The 21,940-nt window shown below is 38.9% G+C and overlaps 1 long non-coding RNA gene across 1 annotated transcript; it reads right to left on the minus strand.

Annotated features, from left to right (window-relative positions):
• Nucleotides 1–558: 558 nt before the first annotated feature.
• Nucleotides 559–11,935, minus strand: LOC136295894 (uncharacterized). The gene is made up of 5 exons (XR_010722831.1): nucleotides 11,687–11,935; nucleotides 10,934–11,001; nucleotides 9,968–10,082; nucleotides 1,666–1,736; nucleotides 559–1,215 (listed from the first exon to the last, which is right to left on the minus strand). It is a non-coding gene; the product is annotated as an uncharacterized lncRNA (long non-coding RNA).
• Between the last annotated feature and the right edge of the window lie 10,005 nt (nucleotides 11,936–21,940).

Here is a 21,940-nt window from a genome sequence, read left to right on the forward strand (position 1 = left end):
AAAATTTATTTTAAAATATAGATTGGAAGAGTGGCTGATGTGATAAGAAACATTTTACACAGTGAAATAAAAAGATTTTCAAAATATTCTTAATTTTTTTTTAAAAATAGCTCTGAAAATCCATTGACTTTTTTATTCAGTGTAATAATTATGGCTGTGACTCATACAAATCAACCTTTCAATTATCTTGTCATAAAATAAAGGTCAAGTCACAGAAAATACTAAAAGAGATTCTTAAAGAATATAAATGGTAACTTCCATTAGTTTTATTTTGAAACATTTAGAACTTATTATTAAAGTTAATTTCTAAAGATGCTTTTGTAACTACAACCTTAATGGAGCTGTAGCATGTGGCTCCTGCTCCACACAGAAGGTCTTAATGACACACTCTAAAATCTTTATGGCACTGCTGGAATTTCATCAGAGTATCATTATGATTTGGGATGGCTCAAATAACTATACGTAGAACTCCAATTCTTCGGAGGGCTTATAGCAAAAGTTTATTGAAAGACAGCTCTTCAATACAGTATTTTGGTACAATCAATATCATTGGTCATTTAGAGCAACACCTCTCGACTGTTTCTTACAAGTAAATAAGTCAGAAAGACATCAGTTGCTAACAGTTTTCTACCTTAACGGTTTTTCACCTTCCAAGGATTGTTTTGATTCCTCCTTACAATTTCCCAGGTGAGAGTGAGAGTGTGATGTATTTGTCTTTCCCACAAGATTCAAGCCATTGCCTGGAGACTAAAAATCTATGTTCGGACCACTGTCAGTTCCCACATCAGAGTTATCAATCAGTAGTGTAAGAAAAGGGCTGCAGTGTTCACCACCTTTTCACAGCACTGCCTTCTCCTACTTGGAATGACTCTGATCTTAATCAAAATGAGAGAGAATGTAGAAAGTGTCATGCAATCCAACTTTAATAATCTGTTCATCATCAATTAGCCTTGAGAATAAATTATTTTCCTAACCAAGAAATTATCATACAAAGCTGCACAGTCTCTGGCACAAGAAATCTTTATCATATAATTGTGAGGAAATATTGTGTTTAATTAGCTGCAATTTAGATAGTTGTTGCCAGAGTTCAAGTGAAAAAAGGCAAAGGGATGTTGATAAGTCCATCTGCTACCACAGCTTTCCGAGTCTTCCAGGTTTTGTTTCATATTTCTCTTCAAAAGGAGTGACATAGTACAAGTAGAGCTCTTGGAAGAACTGGTAAATAAAGCCAAACAATTCAGTCTAAAAACTAATCAATGCATGAGGATTGACACAAAGGCTGAAAAAAAAGGCAATAAATATATCACTGTCGCCTCTATATTCCTATTAGATTACTCTGACAATAGAATTTTATTACCTTTATTTTAGGGACTATAAATGAGTGCCTGCAACCAAATTAACCCTTATCTATCTGTAGCAATTTCCACAGCCATTTAGAACATATATATGAACGTATATCAAAGTGTCAAGCAAAATTTTTGAATCAGGTACTTGAAAAATTAATTCAAGTAAACTGAATGTATTTTTAAAAGCAAATCTCATTTAAAGACATCCAGCAAAAGAAAAGTGTGGAGATAAACCGAGAGGCAGATGAAAGACATCATTTCCCTTCCCCCGACAAAGGATTCACATTTTCAGTCTAGATGAAGGTGAATTCAACTGTACCTTAGCATGGTTGGACTTGATCTTAAGAGTCTCTTTCAACCTCATGATTCCATGATTCGGTGATTGTAAGGCTGTACAGTTAAATTTAGAAGGTTGAAAGAGATAAGACTGTGGACACATACTGGAATAAAGAATCACATACACATTACTACATGTTCTTGGCAAAAGTTTCCTGCAGCTCACAGAAATCAGAACCCACACTGTTGTGGTGAGACTGCACCTGCAGAGCTGCCCCAGCCCTGTGCCCAACACAGCAAGGACCTGGAGCTGCTGGAGAGAGCCCAGAGGAGGCACCAGCATGAGCAGAGGGATGGAGCAGCTCTGCTGGGAGGAAAGGCTGGGAGACCTGGGATTGTTCACCTGGAGAGGAGAAGCTTTGGGGTGATCTCAGTGTGGCCTTGCAGGGCCTGAGGGAGCTGAAGGAAAGATTGAGAGAGACAATTGCCAAGGGCTGGAGGGACAGGACACAGGGAATGTCTCCCACTGTCAGAGGGCAGGGTTAGATGGGATATGGGGAAGGAATTGTTCTCTGGGAGGGTGGGCAGGCCCTGGCACAAGGTGTCCAGAGAAGCTGTGGCTGCTCCTGGATCCCTGGCAGTGTCTAAGGGAGGTTGGACATTGGGGCTTGGAGCAGCCTGAGACAGTGGAAGGTGTCCCTATCCATGGTAGGGGCTGAAGTGGGACTGGATGAGCTTTAAGATCCCTTCCAAGACAACCCATTCTGGCATTCTATGGTTCTTACTCTGGGAACATTGATATATAAATTAATAACCGTGAGAGAGGGTAAGAAGCTCAAAATCATAGAGACATTTTCAAGTGGAAGAGGCAAAGTCCCAGGAGAACCCTGACTGGGGAATTATGTTTGTGTTTCTTACACAGAGACTGAGTACGCAATTCAGTCTCATATTTTGCCCCCAGCATGGTCAGGATTTGCTCAGTTATGGGATATATATGTTTTCATTATAATAACTCCTGAAGCTGTGTTGAATTAAATACCTAATAATGGCACATGCAACACATTCCCAGCCTGTGAGGATTCATTTCAAGCAGCCCCATCCTGCCATCCAGAAGGGTAGAATTCTCATCTGTGGCTGAGGCACTGCTGCATTCCTGTTGCTCTCCTCTGCATGGGCAGAGCTGGTAGTCTCCCAGTGAAGTCTATTTTGTCACTTGAATTATATTTAATGTCTTTCCACAGATGCCCTGTTTTTTATACCACTGAATTGTTCTACCTGCTAAAAGGCCATCAATCTGTGCAGCACTGGACCCCAGATGTACAGAATAATTTACCAGTCAGGATTTCTTTCAAAATCGACCTTCCTAACAGGTGCAAACTACAATTATTCAATATAGTTTTCGTGAGAGATCTCCTCCATTTTACATATCAGTAAATATCATCTCTACCTTTTTTATTTCATTTTACAAGTTAGTGCATAAAATGACAGCTTAAAGACTGTGTAAATTAGGCCCATACATATTTTTATTTTGAATAATTGCTAATGAATTCTATAAGCTGTGCAGCTGTAGCAACACAAAAAGTGAGAGAAATTAAAAATTATTAGTGCCCTGACTGTTATTGCACTAGCTTTAGTAAGGCTGATACTAGAGTGCATGTTCAGCGTTTTTATGGTGGGAATTAGTGCAAGCAACATTTATGAGAAGGGATCTAAACTTCAGTAATTTGTAGCACTGCAATTCTTCCTTTTTTTTCTAAATCTGCTCCATGTAATTCAAGAGAGTTCAAAGTGTCCTTCTGGAAACATTGCGTCCAGTTTAAATCAGTCAGAGCCAGCAGTCAGAAAAAATACATGGCAACAGGAAAAGTTTATCATTTTGTGGCAAGTCAGACTCTGGAGATGGAATATTCAGCACATATTTCTCTCTGAGATTCCTGGTTAAACAATTACATAAGCAATGCCATTGATGTTATCTCCTTAGCAATTCAAATTGAATTCCCCAAATTAAAAAAGATTCATTTTCCAAGATACTTCCCAGTCAGAAGGATTAAAGGTTCCTCTGTCAGCTGGAAGTTTGCAAGGGATAACCTTGTTCGACTCAGGGATATGAGCCATATACCTAATTTTCAGCACCTTGGTCTTTCAGGAGTAGGTCAAGTTTTTTAGAAATTATAAGCATCAAGCTGAAACTTGTATTCAAAAAAGAAGCAATATGTAATCTCCTTTTTGAGGAGACAGGGTATTTGGGATTGCATTCATTAGAGCAGTGGCTAAAAAAAAACAGGAATAGCAATGTCATGGGATCTTCTTCTTGATCTGATTTCATACCTAATTTCATAGAATCAAATAATTTAGGTTGAAAAATATCCTTAAGGTCATCAAGATCAGCCATTCCCCCAGCACTGCCAAGGCCAGCACTAACCCATTTCCCACAGTGCCACATCCGTAGGGATTTTCAATCCCTCCAGGGATGGGGACTCCACCCCTTCCCTGGACAGCTGTACTAGGGCTTCCCCTCAGTGATATCTTTTTTTTTCCCTAATATACAATCTAAACCTCCCCTGGCACAAATCTTTCCATTGAAAGAGCTTGGGATGTCTTCAGACATTTCTCTGTGTCTGCTAAAAGTCAATGAAAATGAGTACAGTGATCTCCCTGATAACACCAGACATCTTCATTAAAAACTTGCTGCAACAAACTATGAATTAATTTCCACAGGGGCCAGAGTTTCACTCCTGACTGACAGATGCATTTCAGTTCATTCTTCTATCCAGCTTGGAGGTCCTGTCATCAGAAATGGCCACATTTACAGCTTTTCAGCCTAAAAGAGGAATCAATTATGCAATCTCCTGTTTTCCTGCACTCTTTTCAGTACCATATGTAATAAACTTTGTTCACTAGTAGCAATTTCTTGCCCTTTCATATCAATGCTTAAAGTCATATATATGAGTAAAAACTTTAAGGAATTATGAAATCAGTAACATATGGGTAATAAAACCCCAGAAGAAAGGGTCTCTCTTGCTCAGTTGTTCTCTAGGAAGACAAAATCAGCCAAGGTGTGGACTAAAACAGCTTAAAGGACAAATAACATTGACTTTCTGGTTTTGTGTCCCACTAACCAATGAAAATGTAGGAAGTGTTACAAGTAAGCCAAAAGAAATGCATTTATAACTGTGGGAAAAGAATTATCAGAGACAATCCATGGTAAAGGAAAAGGGAAAAAATATTTCCTTTAAACTAGAAGTGAATATAGTCATGTAACTATAGATCAATACTTAGGTTTTGGGAGAAATCAGTGTGCCAATTGATGCATCTATAAACAATTCTGAATAATGATTTTCTAAATCAAGCTATTTAGAGGTGGAATTTAATAGTGATTTTTACATATTATTGAAAATTTGAATACATATACGTACTATAATTTGTTATTTACAGTCTCCTATCGAAAGAATAAAGGGTAATTTTCCTGTCTGAATGTTGATTGAAAAATTACAACTTTTTTCCTAAATATACCACAAGGGTAGAAAATGTTAAACAAATGTAGAACAAATAAAAAAAATAACAACTTAAGCCAAACTTTTTCTTATGGTTTAACATTTACTCCTGATGTATTCATTTCCTTTCTGTCAAGATAACCAGGTTATACTGCATCCAGCTGAAGGACCTTAGCATAGGAAAGGGAGGGCACAGGTGTAAAAAAATGTTATGAAGATGTAAAAATATCAAGTGAAGCTGGGATGGAGCCAAACTATAATTGGTGATGCCCCGTGACAGGACATCAGGCTTGGAAACAAACAGAAAATAAGGAAATTCCACCTAAATGAAGAAAAATCATTGTAGTGTGGAGATGGTCAAACCTTGCAACAGCTTTCCCAGAAAAGCTGAGGAATCTCCAGCTTTAAAGATCCTAAATCTGCATTCAGATGTAAAAGCTGCATTCAGCCCTGAAAAATGCTCTGCCCCTGATCTGACCACAGAGGGTTTGGGTCAAACGGTATTGTAGTGGTTGGAAAGCAAAACAAATGAGAGGCTCCAAGTCAGAGATACAATTTAATAGGAAGAAAGGAAAGAAAGTAAAATAAAATAGATGGAATAATACAAAAGACCACTGACAGAGTCAGAATACAACCTGAGCAGAGTGATGGAAGCAGTCCAGATGAGGTGGTCTTCCTGAAGCAATGATCCTGTAGAAAGATCTGGTAGTTCTGGTCCTTTGGGAATCCAGTGGGTAAGGGCCTCCTGTACTGTCCCAAACCCCAGATTATATCCAGGTGAGAATGCTTGGTTCCTCCCCCTGGGCGGAGCATCTCACAATGGGATGATGGGTCATGCAGGGGGTCCTTGAAGGCCCATTAAACAGAGATAGCTTCTGGAGAGAGTTATCTATGAGTCATGGGCAAGGCATCTGATGGGCCATTAACAGAAGATAATGGCCCAGAGGGAGGGGGTCTGGGAAAACCCTGCCCCACCTGGATTCAACAGTTCATGAAGATGATGATAGAATACTTTGTGCACATCCTATACTACAACCCAGGACATAATCCAGAGCTCCCTTCCATCTTGAGCTATTCTGGAATTTTTACTTCAAATGCATTTTTATCTTCAGTGAAACACAAGCATTCTTTGCCTACCTAGAATATATATCAGAATTATCACAGAGAGGTTTGGGCAGGAAAGGACCTTAAAGATCATTTTTTTCCACCTCCTGCCATGGGCAGTGACACCTTCCACAGTCCCAGGCTGCTCCAAGCCCTAATGTCCAACCTGGCTTTGCACACTGCCAGGGATCCAGGGGCAGCCACAGCTTTTCTGGGCACCCTGTGCCAAGGCCTGCCCACCCTCCCAGAGAACAATTCCTTCCCCATATCTCATCTAACCCTGCCCTCTGACAGTGGGAGACATTCCCTGTGTCCTGTCCCTCCAGCCCTTAGCAATTGTCTCTCTCCATCTTTCCTGCAGCTCCCTCAGGCCCTGCAAGGCCACACTGAGATCACCCCAAAGCTTCTCCTCTCCAGGTGAACAATCTCAGGTCTCTCAGCCTTTCCTCCCAGCAGAGCTGCTCCATCCCTCTGCTCATGCTGGTGCCTCCTCTGGGCTCTCTTCAGCAGCTCCAAGTCCATGCTGGACTCTGCAGGTGGGGTATATTTATAAATAGAAATAAATCCATAAATAGAAAGTTGAACAATTATGTTGAAGGATTTGGAACATTTTTTTTCTTCTCCAGTGAAATGTGGTCTTTAATGGGGAAGGCTCATTTTGGCCTTGCAGCATTCTAGGTTTTTTCTACAAGTAGCAAAATTTCCAAAGAAAAGTCAGCAGCCGAGGTTTCTGGTGTCAAGCAAAGTTGTAGCTGCATTCAAACAATGTGGGCACACAGTGTGTGCAAATTAATTATATAAAGAGAATGTTCTTTAAATGTCTGGCATTTCTTTTCTTTTTCTGTCCTTTCACTTGTGTGAAATATTGGTAGGACTTTATGTTTCATGAAAATATAAATACATACCAAATGTCCTCAGAAAAAGAGAGAGGCCTTGAAATACATGCAAATGTAATTATGTCCCCTTCCAGCTACCATGTGGAATGTAAAGAGCTTTCAGCAGAGGTAGGAATCAGTTCTACTGTCTTGTCTGGCTTGGATAACTTAGATACCTACATGGATTCTTTATATAAAACCATGAAACTCATGCTGTGCTGTAGCCTCAGGCCCTCCACAACATGGACTTTTATTAAAACTGCATGTAACACAGGCAATGTGGCATTACCATTCTTATTTCATTAAATCCTCCATTTCCATCTCATCTAGCTATTGCAAGGGCTTTTTGCTTTCTCTTTTTCATTTCCAAATAAGATTACACCTGTAAACTGAAAACATGTTTAAAGACTTCTAGATTCTTTCTCTAGTGCCCAGAAACTTTTTTTTTCTTTCTGCTACTACAGACTCTGCTCTTTGATTTGTTAAAGACCTCTGTACTTGAAAGCAATGATCAAACAAATAAATTGGACAAATGGCTTACATTACATTTATGCCTGTTTATGTGCAATGTATTAACTGTTCCTTTCAGTGTTCATAACAGAACAACTAAAATAAACTAGTAAATGAATATTAATGGAAGACCTGAGATGTTTCTGGTCCTGCATTGCATATTCTAATTATGTTAGATTTTAGTAGAATTGAACAAAACTGGATATTAAATACATGGAGAGGGTTAGACTGTCAGCAGTCCCAAGCATGAGGCAGACAATAAAATTTATAGACTATACTCTCTCATTTGAAGAGCCAAAGGGAGAATCCAGATGTATTTCATAGAATCCCAGAGTGGGTTGGGCTGGAAGGGACATTGAAGCCCATCCAATGCCACTCCTGCTGTGGTGGACCCTTCCACTGTCCCAGGCTGCTCCAAGCCCCAATGTCCAGCCTGACCTTGGAAACTGCCAGGGATCCAGGGGCAGCCGCAGCTTTTCTGGACACCTTGTGCCAGGGCCTGCCCACCCTCCCAGAGAGCAAATTTTTCCTGATGTTTGCCAAGAGGTAGTAAATGCTCTGGTGCATGGAGAACATCTGGTAAACAACAAAAACTCCAAACCACCAGAACCAATCAACAACCTGTTCAGTTTGGATATAAACCTGGGGACACAAACATCTGGGAATATTTCTCAACAGGAACAGAATGGTGACACTAATGTGCACTTCAACACAGTTCATATTATCAGCAGCTCTCCAAGCACTCCAAATACCAGAATCTCAATTTTATTACAGGTGAGGCTAAGTCAGAGAGAAGCAGTGATTTGCATCAAAGACTTGAGAAATCTAGGGCACAAATGGAAACAAAACTCAGCTCTTAAGGCTCACTGCTTTCCTTCTCATAAGTGAGGCTGTTCTTTAAAACCAGAATGCCCCAAAGAGCACAAGGGGTGGAATAAAACAACAGCATGACGTTACCCATGCATGTTGTAGCCCACTGTAGTGTTTCAGCCCAAACATTAGAGAAAGTAAAAATAAGCAAAGGAAAAATACAATTGGTATTGAATGTCAATAGTTAGGCAGTTCTATTCAGGTGAGGAAAACTGTTACTATGTCTGTGACTTGAACAATTTCCTACATTTATTCTACAACTTTCTTTCTCCCCAGCACTGGACATGTCCAAGGAAGGCCTGGAGGTGGCACTCAGTGCTCCGGGCTGGTTGACAACTCACAGTCTGGACTCAATGGTTTCACAGTTCTTTTCCGACCTTAATGATTCTGTAATTCTTTAGATTATTCTCCTATTGGTAAACTATATTACTTCAAATGTACAGCCAATACTGAATGCCTTGATATGAAGGTTTTACCCAGAATTCCATGTCTCTCTCACATCCAGATTCCTGCTGCTTCAAATACACCACTGAATAGCGCAAAAGGAGAGCCAGCTAATCCATAGGGGTGTGCTCATGCAAGGTTTGCTCAGGGCTCACTGACCTCAGGTACTCAGATGCTTCAGTATCCTTAGGTGCTAATATTTCTGTCAGAGATTGTGTGCAAAGCCCTTTCCAGACTTCTGAGGTGAAGCTGCTTAGCACCAGGGATTGTAAAGGAAGCCTCAAACCACTTGAATCGCACCTGATTTCAGATCTCATTTTATAACCCAAATCAGAAGTGAAGTTCTTGAACCCTCTACTGAACACAAGCTTCATGTGAAACTTTTTTATCCCTAGCATGAAGTGGAGGCAAAGTTTAATTTGAAATTAATTCCTCATTGTTGTTAAAGCTAGAATGTAAAGGTATGCATTGTACAAATCTAACAGTATCATTAAACCCCTATTCCTACAAGAAGCTTGCCTTGATAGAATTTTAGAACATGGGATAATTCAATCTGAAGGAAGCCACTTGCAAATCTTACATGCCACTACATTCTAAATTGATTATAAGCTTTCAGAGAAAATAACTGAAATAGTTTTTTCAATGATTATTCCCTGAAAAAGGAATATTTAAAATATTTGAACATCAATATTCAAGTCATATTCAGGTATTATTACTTCCTATTCAAAAAAGATGCATCAAAATCATTGCAGTTACTGGAGCACTACATTATATTACATTATATGGCATTACATTACATTACATTACATTACATTGCATTAGTCCTGGTTTAGGGCAAATTTGGGAGGAAACCTCCAAATGGGGTTCCTCTGGAAAAGCAAACCCAAACAGCCCCTTCCCCAACTCGTCTGGGAGAAAATCTCCTCAGAGAAAAGTGGAAAAAACAATTTATTTAACCAAGTGCTCAGAAGCATAAAAATTGAATAATATGAGACAATAAAACCTATTGTCACTCTGAGGTGAGATAGCAAACTCAGAAAATCCGTACCATGGGTAGCTCAGCTTGCTCAGTCTCTTATCAGTCCCTCCGCTGCTGGAAAATGCTATCTTGGGCCCCAGTGGGCTGCAGGTGTGGGCTCCCGATGCTCTTCTGGGTTTTCAGTCTAGAGCAGGTTTAAACAGTCCCAAGAAAAGGAAAAAAAAACACAGTCCAAGGAGCTTCTCTGCCTCAGCTAGCTAAACTAACTAGAAGTGCAGGAGATCTCTGTCCCACTGTCTGTCTGTGCCTCACACGAACACAGGCCTGAAGCCAGAATATGTAGGAGTCAGGCAGTTTCTCAAACTCAGCACTTCTCCTTCTCCCTGCTTTGCTCTCAGAACAAGTCTTAAAGGCACAGAACACAATATCTAACATAAACAGAACAGATGACTAGGGATACAAGCATCATAAAGTCACCCTAAGAAAAATATTATATTATATTATATTATATTATATTATATTATATTATATTATATTATATTATATTATATTATATTATATTATATTATATTATATTATATTATATTATATTATATTATATTATATTATATTATATTATATTATATTATATTATATTATATTATATTATATTTTTAGGCTCTTAGAACTTTCCCATCAGAGGTGACATGAAAGTTTCAACTCTTTAGTTTACATAAAACAGAATCAGATGCTGTTGTAAGCATATTTAAAACAAGTTACTCAGAATATAACCAATGTTCTTATGTAATCTGCTTTTTCTTAGACTTGTATCTCTATTATTTTTCTCATCGTGTAATTCCAATATTCTTAGTCATAAAGGCCTGGTGTTCTTTAAACCACTATAATTTCAAATAAATTAATTGTAGATTCAGATCAAAATGGAATAATTTTACATGTTATAAAGTATTTTTAAGTTTTATAAGATTCAAGTCTTGCAGCACATCAGAGTGGCATTATTCTACTAGTGAATATAAACAGACTTAGAAAAATACTTACACACTCCTACTGATGGACCCATATTTCAATCTCAGGCTGCCTGCACAGGGGTTATAATGGAATCTTCCCTATAGAGAAACCATTAATTACGGAATTGTGAAAATATTTGGGGTTACACACCACAGTGTTGCCTCTTAAATTTATCAGATTCAATGTGACAATTTTTATGCTGAGTCAAGTAGAGTTTATCAAGTAGGAGCCACTCCAAATCTACAAAATCCCTACAATTACCTGGCTTAATAACTAGTGTTTGCACTAGTTACATAAACTGAGCTGAGATTTCAGCAAAACTCTATAAGGCTCAAAAGGAATAAATAAGGAAGATAAAATCACTTGAGTTTTTTTATAAACAGAGATCACAATCAAACTTGAGGTTCCAAGCTGGAAAGGTCACAGTGATCTCATCTGAGCAGGTCATCAGGACTGTAAACTCCTCATTTCTACCTCCACCTCCTCAGGTAATGCAATATTGATGAACTCAGTCCCAGGAGGGGTGAATGGTGTAAGTGATAAGGTGAAAAGAGCCCAGTTAGTAACACTTGACTCTGGAGTCACAGCCTCTCACGGAATCAATCAGCAGATCAGTACACAAGCTCAACTTGGTCTCTAATTCCCTCACCTTTTCAGCTGGCAGTGGCTTCTCCCTTTTGCTTTCACTTTGTATTTTTTAAAAATTATTATTATTATTAATAATAATAATAATGATAAATTAACACCTCTCAGCTAAGTGTGAAGCAGGAAAAGCAAACCCACATGATGCTATCTAAAAATCCCAAATGACAGGAGGTCCCAGCTGGGCTCCGTGCTCTTGTTCCAAGGAGGAGCCTTGTCTGGAAGAGAAAGGGAGAGGCTAAGGTGGCAGAGCAGGAGGGCAGCACTGGCTTTGCAAGTCATTTGCAGCTGTGAAATGAGACGATCCTGCAAACACAGAGTTTAGGGAAGGAAGTGAGTGAGCTGGAAGAAAAAAACAAACAAAAAAACCAAAAAACAACAACAACAACAAAAAAATAAAAAAACACACCACCACAAGCAACTCAGGCAGTTTGGGAACATTCAGTTCAAGCTAAGAGGCCAGAGGCAAAGCAATTATATATTAACTATTTGTTGCAGACTGAGGGAAATTTCCAAGTGAATTGGGCTGCAGACATCTGTCCTGTTCTGGCTACAAATATGCTGCTGAGAAGAATATTGTCCCCAGTTCCTTGTTATTCCTGCTGGAATTTACTGCCTCCACATTACTGGTGGCCAAACTCCTCCTTAGTCCCTCCTTGACACATTATTTTAATCAACCCATGCTGATAAAGTTGAGAAAAATCGGTGGGTACCCACAGAGCTGCCCAAGCAGCCTGTTTGGGACCCCAGATACCATGAAAACAGGGGGCTTACACTTATGGTGGTCCTGAGGTTATTAGATATTGGTATACTTACCCTGAAGACATTAAATCTCTAACAGATAAAAATATTCTTTTAGTATATACTCAAAATATTTTAAAAATTTTACTGATTTCAAAACAACTATATTCCAATTATCCTTATTCTAAAAGGCAGAAAAGATCCCCAAATACTGGAAGATAAGAAAATCATTGTGGTTTTTTTCCTGGGGATGGTGAAAGGAAAACATAGTTTTGTTAGCAGTAGGGTAGATTTTAATTATATTGTGCACAGTACTGACCTTATATTCCTTTAATTTTATTCCACTCTTTTGAGAATTGAAGTTTGCAACTTAAAAAAATACTTTGGTTTTTTCTGAATTTCAGTACTTTTAATTCTTAGACTCTGGGTTTGTTTTCATATTGATTTACATAGCTACATGTTGGGCCTGAAAAATGTTACATGAAATACTGATTTAAATGGGAAGAGTTTACTGATTTTCTTCTTAAATTCCTTATACGTCTGGGAAACTCATTGATGTAAACTCTACTATTGCTTTCTTCTGCCTATAACTTTGGGCGTCAGGAATGATAAAGGTTGCATTCTTTATGAGTTTAGGGTACAAAAATATACTGTAGCGCTGGCACTCTTAACTCCACCTTATTTTCTTCACTTATCTTTTTTGCTGTTACTTGGTTTCCCATATTTACATTTTTTGTAGCAGATCTAATCAGTATAAGGTGAAAACTTTGAGAATCTTAAAAAAAATCATTCCTCTCTGTGGTAAACTATGACTTCCACTAAATGGAAGTAAACTATAAATTCCACTAAATGGATTGCTTTGCAATCAATTTAATCAAAATTGTTCCCTCTATTAATTCTCTAGCTCCAGGAGTTTCTCAGTTTTATTTAGAATTACCATTTCAAGGGCCCTTTCCATGGAATTCCAGTGGTTTACTTTTATGAACAGCTTGGTCCTAATACATAGAAGATCACACTAAGCTGATAGCTGAAGATAAGAAAATTACCAGAAAATCTTCATTCAGAAGGTTCAGAATTTACCCGGCAAGGATTGAGCTGACAGGGTTTTCAGATGATGAGGACACAATAAACAATATAAACAATAAACAATATAAAAAAGAATTTGAAAGAATCATGGGGAAAAGATGTACAAATAGAATGACATAAATGATGGAAGATAAAATTAAACACAGAGGGGAATAATCTAAATTCCCTTCCCCTTCAGAGCTGCAGAACTCTATGTTACAAAATGTGGATTATATTTATGTCACCTGAAAAAAAGATAAGGTTGAATTAGAAGTGACCCAAAGAAGGACAACAGGAATCACCAGAGCTATAGCTTGGCTTTCATGCAAGGAGAGGTAAGTTGTGTGGAGTATCTTCAGCTTGGAAAATAAAAGACTGAAAGAGGGAAAGAAAATGGCCTATAAAGAATTAGTGGGACATAAAAATCTGAAGATTATTTAGAATTTCTTGCACTATATGAGCTGGAAATCAACCAATAAAATGGGGCAGTGTAATTTCAAAAGAACTTTCAAGTTTTCTTGTTTTTCTCCCTAAGTCTTGTCACAGCCACAGCTGGACTGAGACTATACAGATAAATTTGGCCATAATAAGAAACCCAATTCAGCTAGCCTATTTTGTTACAGAAGAGAAGTAAAGAAGTCCCTGGGTTAGCAATGATAAGTTAGATTTGAAATCAAACAGAGGACGCCTGCCAATCCCATTCAGTCCCAAATGCAAACATTTAACTGGCTAGTGAGCTGGGCAGTGCTGAGACCCCAACCAATCACTTGTTCAAGCACAGGAATTTTGAATCCCCTATAAAAGGGGGCATCCATAATAAACCTTGGCTGTTTGTCACGTGACCTTCGGTGAGTTCTGTCATGTACCTGTCTCCAAACTGCCACCCTAACGTAATAAAGTCTAGGGCATCATGTCACAAGAAGCCATAGACACTGATATGACGGAAAACAGTGTTCAATAAAATTTATGTGCACTGGTGGCTCCCATGCCATGTTTGTTAGCTGAGTGCCTCTTTTAAAATTTTTAGAATTTTTAAAATTTTAGACCAGTTTTTAGAATTTGGTCTTTTTAACAGAAATGATGATTTTATCCTTGTTCCATGTCTTTTATTGTTTCACTCATAAATTGTTGCTCTCCTCTGCTGGCACAGCCCATCTTCAGCTCTCAGGAGATCCAATTTGCCCCTCTGTGGAGTTGTTTTTATAGAGCTTATTATGGCCACTTATCTGCATGCTAAAACCACACTCCCTGTGTTTCTCTATATAGCAACTCCTGAAATGTCAAATATTTGAGTTCTAATTTTGCAAGCAGAGATACCAATCTTTTTAAATGGACACACAGAAGCTGTAGTAATTACAAGTTACCTTGTCTGCGATAAAAAAAGACTCTCAGCTCCAGGAACAGGAGAGCCAGAGAACTCAGTGTAGCTGTGCTGCAGCAACATGTCATGAGGAGTCAGATCAAACATTTCCATCAGAGAAAGAAATCTAGAGAATTTGTACTTTGCTTCAATCCAAGATCCAGATTTTTTAAAAAAATACAAAAATTGTTCAATATTTCCACAGTGATGCAGCCAGAAAAAGCAGAGCCATGTGAGCAGCTCCAATGACAGTGGTAAGCTCAACCTTGATGCCTGTTTCTGTAAGTCTGGAAGGAACAATGATGCTTATAAGAGCTTATAGGCACTGCTCATTAAAGCCAATTCATGTGGCTCACCTCCTGTGCATCTCACTGCCAGCTCACCACTTTACAAGGTTCCATACCAGTAAGGTCACTAAGAGGATAAACAGAGAAAGTGAGCAAGAAAAATGCAGAGATATTTCTCTACGTAGTGGAAAGCCTAAGTACCAGTCTATGTCTGGAAAAAAATATGCACTGCAATTTCCTACCAGCTGGAGGCAAAAAAAACCCACTCAGCTTGTCATAGCTAACTAGAGCTCTTAATTTCATTTTCACCATTATTACTTTTATATTGCAACAGCACCTAGATGATCAGGCTGGGAGCTGAGGGCCCCACTGTAGCATTAATTGAACACATAGAACAAAAATACAGCCCCTACCTCAAGTCGCTCACCTGCAGATGTCTACAGAAAATTGAAGTGCCACTTGGTTTTAAGGGAGATTTTAGTGTAGAATTTGATGCAAAATGTCATGTGATATTCTAAAATAAACACCCATGCACAATATGCATTTTTATCAAACTTTCTTGCTCTGCACAGAACAGTCCTTGTCTTTTCTGGGCAGTTCCAGTGACTAAATAAACCCAAGCCCAATATGCAAACAAACAATCTCTGTTTTCTAAATGTGCAATGCCTTGTTGGACAGTGTGGCAGGGAAAATGCCTGTATTTGATAAATAGCAGCTGTCACTACTGTTCAATAAAATAAGCGGCATTAACAACCTCTCTCTTTTCCAGTAACCTCTCACTAGATTCCAGCAGCAAGGCTGTTTGGCTGAAATTTTGTTCACCTTGCTGGCATTCACCCTCATTATGAAGAATATATTATTTTTAAGAAAGATTCCAAACACCCAGCTGCCACTTCTAGAAACGCCAGTCAACAGTAGAGTCACAGAACCACTGCATTATTTGGTTTGAAAAAGTTCTCCAAACTCATCAAGTTCAGCCTTTGATCCACACCCCTATGCCCACTAAACCATAACATGAAGTGCCACACCTGCTCATTTTTTGGACACTTCCAGGGATGGTGACTCCACCACTCCCCCAGGGAGCCCATTCCAATGCTTGACCACCCTTTCAGAGTAGAAAGCCCCAGTTCTTGTTAACAGGGATTGGCCCCTATGAGACCACATTCCCTTGCAGAATTAATGGAACAGCTTCTTTAACTCGAGAAAAACTCACGGTAAATTGATAGTTTTGGTTGCAGGATCTCAGTTCTCCAGTACAAACCAGGGAAAAGCTGATCCCAGTTCATCAACTGCTCACCTGGCGCTGGGTAGACAGAGACTTCATGGCACCTCTTACCTCAACAGACAGCTCAGAGGTGCCTTGACTGATTTCTAGTAGTGAATGACCATGTGACACCTACAAATCTGCTTCAACACCTTGTCCCTGTTGTCAACCCCTGCTACAGCCCTGTATATAATGCAGGGTTTGCAATGTGAGCCCTATTCAGGAATTCAATAGTAAATTATTAATTATGTTCAGGCTATGGTAAGGCAGACTGAAGCATCACTAAAATCCTTCATCAAACAATGATGAGGATCAGATGCTTCAGAGAACAAATCACAAAACACTGATCTGTAAAAATCTGCTTCTCAGCCCCTTTGCAATGGTGGCTTTCATGCATAAATTACATGGTGCTAAAAACTAATTAATGCAGGTCAAATGCCTGCTTGCAGGTTTGCTGTACCTGCCACTGGGACTTCTGATTAATTACTCAGTCCTGCATCATGTTCACCTTATGCAATAACATCTCCTTTACTAGGTGTCCACCCAGGCATGGCCATTCATTGATGCTTCTGACAGTGACACTCTCAGTTATTTTTTATTAAAGAGCAGAAGTTGGACTGTGGAATATCTGACCAGTATATTTTCCAGAAGTGAAATTAACTATTTTAAAATTTTAATTTTTACCTATCACACAGATATTAAAATAGTTTATGGAGACAACTGGAGTCATTCTGATTTAGGTTGTTATAGTAATGTGCACAGAAAGTCCAAAACACTCAGGTTGTCATCATTAAAGACGGAAATCTGGTGTATTTACATGGAAGAAGCTAGGAGATCTTACTGAAGAGTTGCAAAAATGGTATGTACAAAACACCAACATGTCTCATCTGATTTGACCCTTCCTTTGGCATTTTAACTTGCAGAACTTACATTAGTCAATGATGCAGATAAAAGATGCCTCCTAGGACAGTAATATTAAAATGTAAATAAACACAGTTAGCTCAACTCAACTATCATGGAAGTCATAGGGAAGCCAAAATAATTCGTAAAAATCTGACTAAAGAACCCTCCTTTGGCTCCTGTACTTCGCTGATGTAAAAGGCTGGGCTGCTGTGCCAGATAATGCATTTATAAATCAATGTAACACCCTGGCCCAGCTGACAGCAGTGCAGCTCCATCCAAACAGCTTCAGCTGTATCCAGGCAACACCAGCATCTCCCTCACAAGGAACAGATGAGAAATTTGTTTACCTGCAAGAGGAAGACACCCCAAAGTGTCCAAAGTTGTCATAAAACCAGAGGAAAGCAGATTAGCATTAGATTATCTTCAGTAAATAAGCTTCAAGGCTCCTCCTATTTGTTTAGTAAAAACTAGAAGTGGTTATGATTATTTAAAAACAGATATGATGTATGGTATGTGCTACAGTAAAGAATTTTTAGTTGATTTTATTATATCATTTACAAACCAGAACAGCTGGATTTACAAATACCAGCTTACTTCCCTATGTTGACACATCTGTGACTACTACAGCATAATAAAACTGGGAAGTTTTAATGCAAGCTGGTTCTGAAATAAACATTTGTAGTACACTGATAGTACAGAAATTATACAGAGCCACAAAAAACACCCTGGTATTTATTACTGGTTATACTCAATCACTCCAACTTTTTATTTCCCTTCAGTGTCTGAGTCTGATAAAATATGAACAGAAAAAGTTTTCCCCTCTCTCCCCCAAGGAAAACACAGTGATGGGAGGAAAAGCCCTCTGGGTCTACAAAGGTTATAAAAAAGGTTTATGGCAGAAATTTGGCATCCGGACTCTCATCTGAGGAGCTGGAGGGAAGGAATTTGCTCTAGATTATAAAAACCCAAGTCCAGAATACATGCTCAAATCCATATTTCTTGAGCAGCTTGTAAATAAAAACTTCATAAGGTACTTTATAAGGGTGTATTTCCCTCTACAAGTACTCATTTAAGACTGCAACAGGAAAATTTCCATACTAAAATAAAAATAGCTAGTAATAAACTAACTCAAAAGTATTTATTTATTTATTTTAAGTTTGATTGTACATTTAAAGATTTTTTTAGATATAGCACCAATAACTTTTAAACTCACAGGTGCAGTCCTATATAAAATAATTTCAATATAGTTTTTTAAATTAGTGGTTTAGATGAATTAATTTGTATGTTTGGTTTTTGGCTTTGACTTTTTCTTTGGTTTTGGGGGGTTTGATGGGTTTTGGTTGAGGGGTTTTTTTGGTTGGTCTTCTTGGTTTTATGTTTGGTTGGTTGGGAGGATTTTTTTGGGGGGGTGAGGTTTCTTTGGTTTGTTGTTGTTGTTTTTGGGTTTTGGAGGTTATTTTCTCCCTTATGCAATGATAAACATCAAGTCTTAAAGAACTGACAGCTTTAGCCATAAAATACCTAACTGCACACTCAGAGTAGAATGCAGCTTTTATGGTCACTGTTTCACTTTGAATTTACTATACTGTGTCTTAAAGGTATATTTTGGAAAATGAATGCCTAAGCACCACCTACGGCTATTTGGGATGCACATCAAATATTTAATAGATGTCTTAAATGCAAGTGGCAGACCAAGTTCCAGTAATACATTTGAAAGCAAGGAATCATTGGGTCAGCAATCAAACAACAAATCAAAGATCAAGAAGCTTTTGCAGAAGGTGTAAGTAAGGATAATCAAACAATACTTCTAATGTTTTTATCTTATTTTAAAATATTTACTTCCGAAGTAATATGCAGTTATTTCATGTTTAGGGCAATGTCTGTGGGGAGGTTCATTACCAAGGTTTTTCACTACCCATTAAAGAGGGTTTTATTTTATGATTACACTGGGCACAACTGTACCTTTCTTTGAGAAAGCACTTTAAGATTTTCTTCAAAATACCATGTTAGATTTTACAAGGAGTGAATTTCCATTTTTACTAGGGCATTAAAAAAGAAGATATTTGTATGAACGGGAAGCATAACAACTCCAGGTACCAGTCTCTTCATTGTTACACAGAGCTAGCCCAGTCCTTATGTAATGTTGCAAAGGCAAAACACTTCAGAGCTGTGGTTTTTACTGCAGAAACTCTGTTCTCTCCTTTAGAAACTTCAGGAGTTACAGGTACAGACAGAAAGGAAAGGACTTCTCTGAGCAGCACCTCACAGAAAGGGCTGGAATTCTGATGGGGTCCTTATTTATTTGTTTGGTGATGAAATCCCCCCCAGAAGTGGCACACTCTGCCTTGGCTTCGCCAAGAGGCAGCTCTAACCCTTGGATCCGTGTAAAAGGACCAATTACTTGAGATACACTGTCTCAACTCTTATTGTAAGGCAGCAAGAGCCCTCTGCTTCCACCAATGTGTCGCCCTGATTTTTCAGCCCTCTGATGTTTACATTCTGTACTGGAGCTTTCTCACGCATTGCAATATAAACAAAGAGTGATGTTCTGTAAATCATGCATTCCTTCCTGGGGGAAGGGCAAATTGACAGACTTCTAGGTTGACCAGTGGAGTCAAAGAAGTATCCTTCAACCTCGTCCCCCAATTCCTGATCAAACTCCAAAGACTATATAAGTCAGAATCCCATAATAAACTTCCTTCCTTTCTGCCCTGATGCTGACTGTGTGAGTGTCCCTCTTTTTCTGTCTGTCTGGCGACACTAATGCCATGCAAGAGGAGTTTTTAGCTTTAATTTCATGCCCTTTTCATAGCTTCCCTCCCTCATCTCTGTTTTCTCAGTGGGTCTTCATGTAAAAAGAGAATTCGAAAACTACAGATTAGGCCCACAGAAACAGTCCCGGGCTATTGCAGTTACTGGTTTTGTCTGCGGCATGCATTGGCTGCAGGCTTCACTCACAGCCCCTACTCCCATCACCTTTGTGACACAGCTTTCCAGAGAGAAGCACTTTCTTCCCTGTAGTGCCGAAAGCCTCTTCAAAGCCTGTGGGGATAACTGATTAAAAGGTATTAAAGGAGTGTTTTTCTCATCCTCTTTACATTCCCCTCTTTTCTCCCTAACCTAAGCTGTTTTCATCACTCTCATTCCTAAAACATAGCTTGCCTCTCTCTGTTCAGATTCAGAACTTCTTTCAGAAGGATCTGAGACATGCAGGCACCAGACAGAGCTGGCATATGGCTGAAGGGAGGGGAAATTAGTGAGAAAATACTGCACATTGTGCTCTGCTAGTGTTAGGCACCACAACTGCATTGGAGGAGGGGAGCTGACAGTTTTCTATGTGATTGAGTTGCCTTGAGCATCACTGAACACAAAAACCTGCAAAAAACAACCCACCTGTACCCACTCTGTAAGTGTGCATCACTTATTATTCACTCTCTTTCATCTCTCCTGCTCTGAATGGTTCAGTCAAGGACTTAGTAAAGAAAAAAAATAATTGGGAGGAAAAAAGAAAAGACATGCAAGTAATGACACACCTGAAAGAGGGTAAAAGAGTGGAAGTTTCATTCTGAAATGTTTTCCCCACAAAAAGACTATGGTAATACTTTGATGGCAAATTTCAAAGGAAGAGTGGAATAGGTAACTCCTTTACAGGTCACTAATTGTAAATGAACAATTAGATATTAATACAGGCCTACGAAAAATTAAGTTCATTAAAGTGCAATTGAAAAGGAAAAGTGAAAAGGAGGATCGGGGGGACCTTCTGGCTCTGCACAACTCCCTGACAGGAGGGGACAGCTGAGGGGGTGGGAATCTTCTCCCAGTGAACAGAGACAGGACAAGAGAGAATGGCCTCAGGCTGGGCCTGGGGAGGCTCAGGTTGGACACCAGCAAGAATTTTTGCATGGAAAGGGTGGTCTGGCCTTGGCAGGGGCTGCCCAGAGGAGGGTTGGAGTGCCCATCAATGGCGGTGTCCGAAGAAAGCGTGGAGGTGATCGTTAAGCACAGCTTGGACTCAGTGGCCCTAGAGGGTTTTTCCAGCCTTAATTATTCTGTGTTTGAAAGTCATAAATGTCAGACCAGACTAATCCATGGCAAATAGCTTGCCCAGTGAGACCAGAACTGTAGAGTGAGATTTAGCACCAGCCACGTGCAGAATTCCTTTTGATGACAAAGGGTGGGAAACAAAATGGTAATGTTAGGAATCCTAAAAGTCTCAATGGCAAAGAGTGGGTACAGGAAAAACCTGAAAAAGAAAAAACAGGAAAACAGAGTTTTTGCACATGTTTTGAATGGTAGCTTCAGGGGTGTTCCCTCTGAATATTGCCCAAGAGGATCTTTCAGGAAGATGGCATCGCTTTAAATTTTTACAACAAATGGCACATAAAAGATAAAGCTGAGAAGAACTAGTTCCCTAGATACTCCCCAAATTAATATTATTGTGGCTCAATAATAAAAATCAATATCCATGGCTTTTTAAACTAAACCATTTGGGAAAGGAAAATAGCTTTACCTAATATCACTGTTGCAACAGTGCAATTTCTAATGCCTGTATTTTAAATGATCACATGCCAAAGACAGTAAAAATGTATAAACTGGAGGCAGAAAATAAATCAATAGTGGTGGCTTCCATAGGTCACTGAATCAAACTTACACTGAGAAGATCAAAGGTGACTTGGTTGCACTAATTCAATTTTTTTCCCTTCTCAGAGAAAAGATTGTTACCAAAGACTTTCCAATCATTAGTGAAAATACACCAGATCTGATACTGGTTGTTG

This window comes from Chamaea fasciata, unplaced genomic scaffold, assembly GCF_029207755.1.
Source record: "Chamaea fasciata isolate MVZ Bird 193981 ecotype frontalis unplaced genomic scaffold, bChaFas1.0.hap1 SCAF_12, whole genome shotgun sequence".
Lineage (NCBI taxonomy): Eukaryota > Metazoa > Chordata > Aves > Passeriformes > Sylviidae > Chamaea > Chamaea fasciata.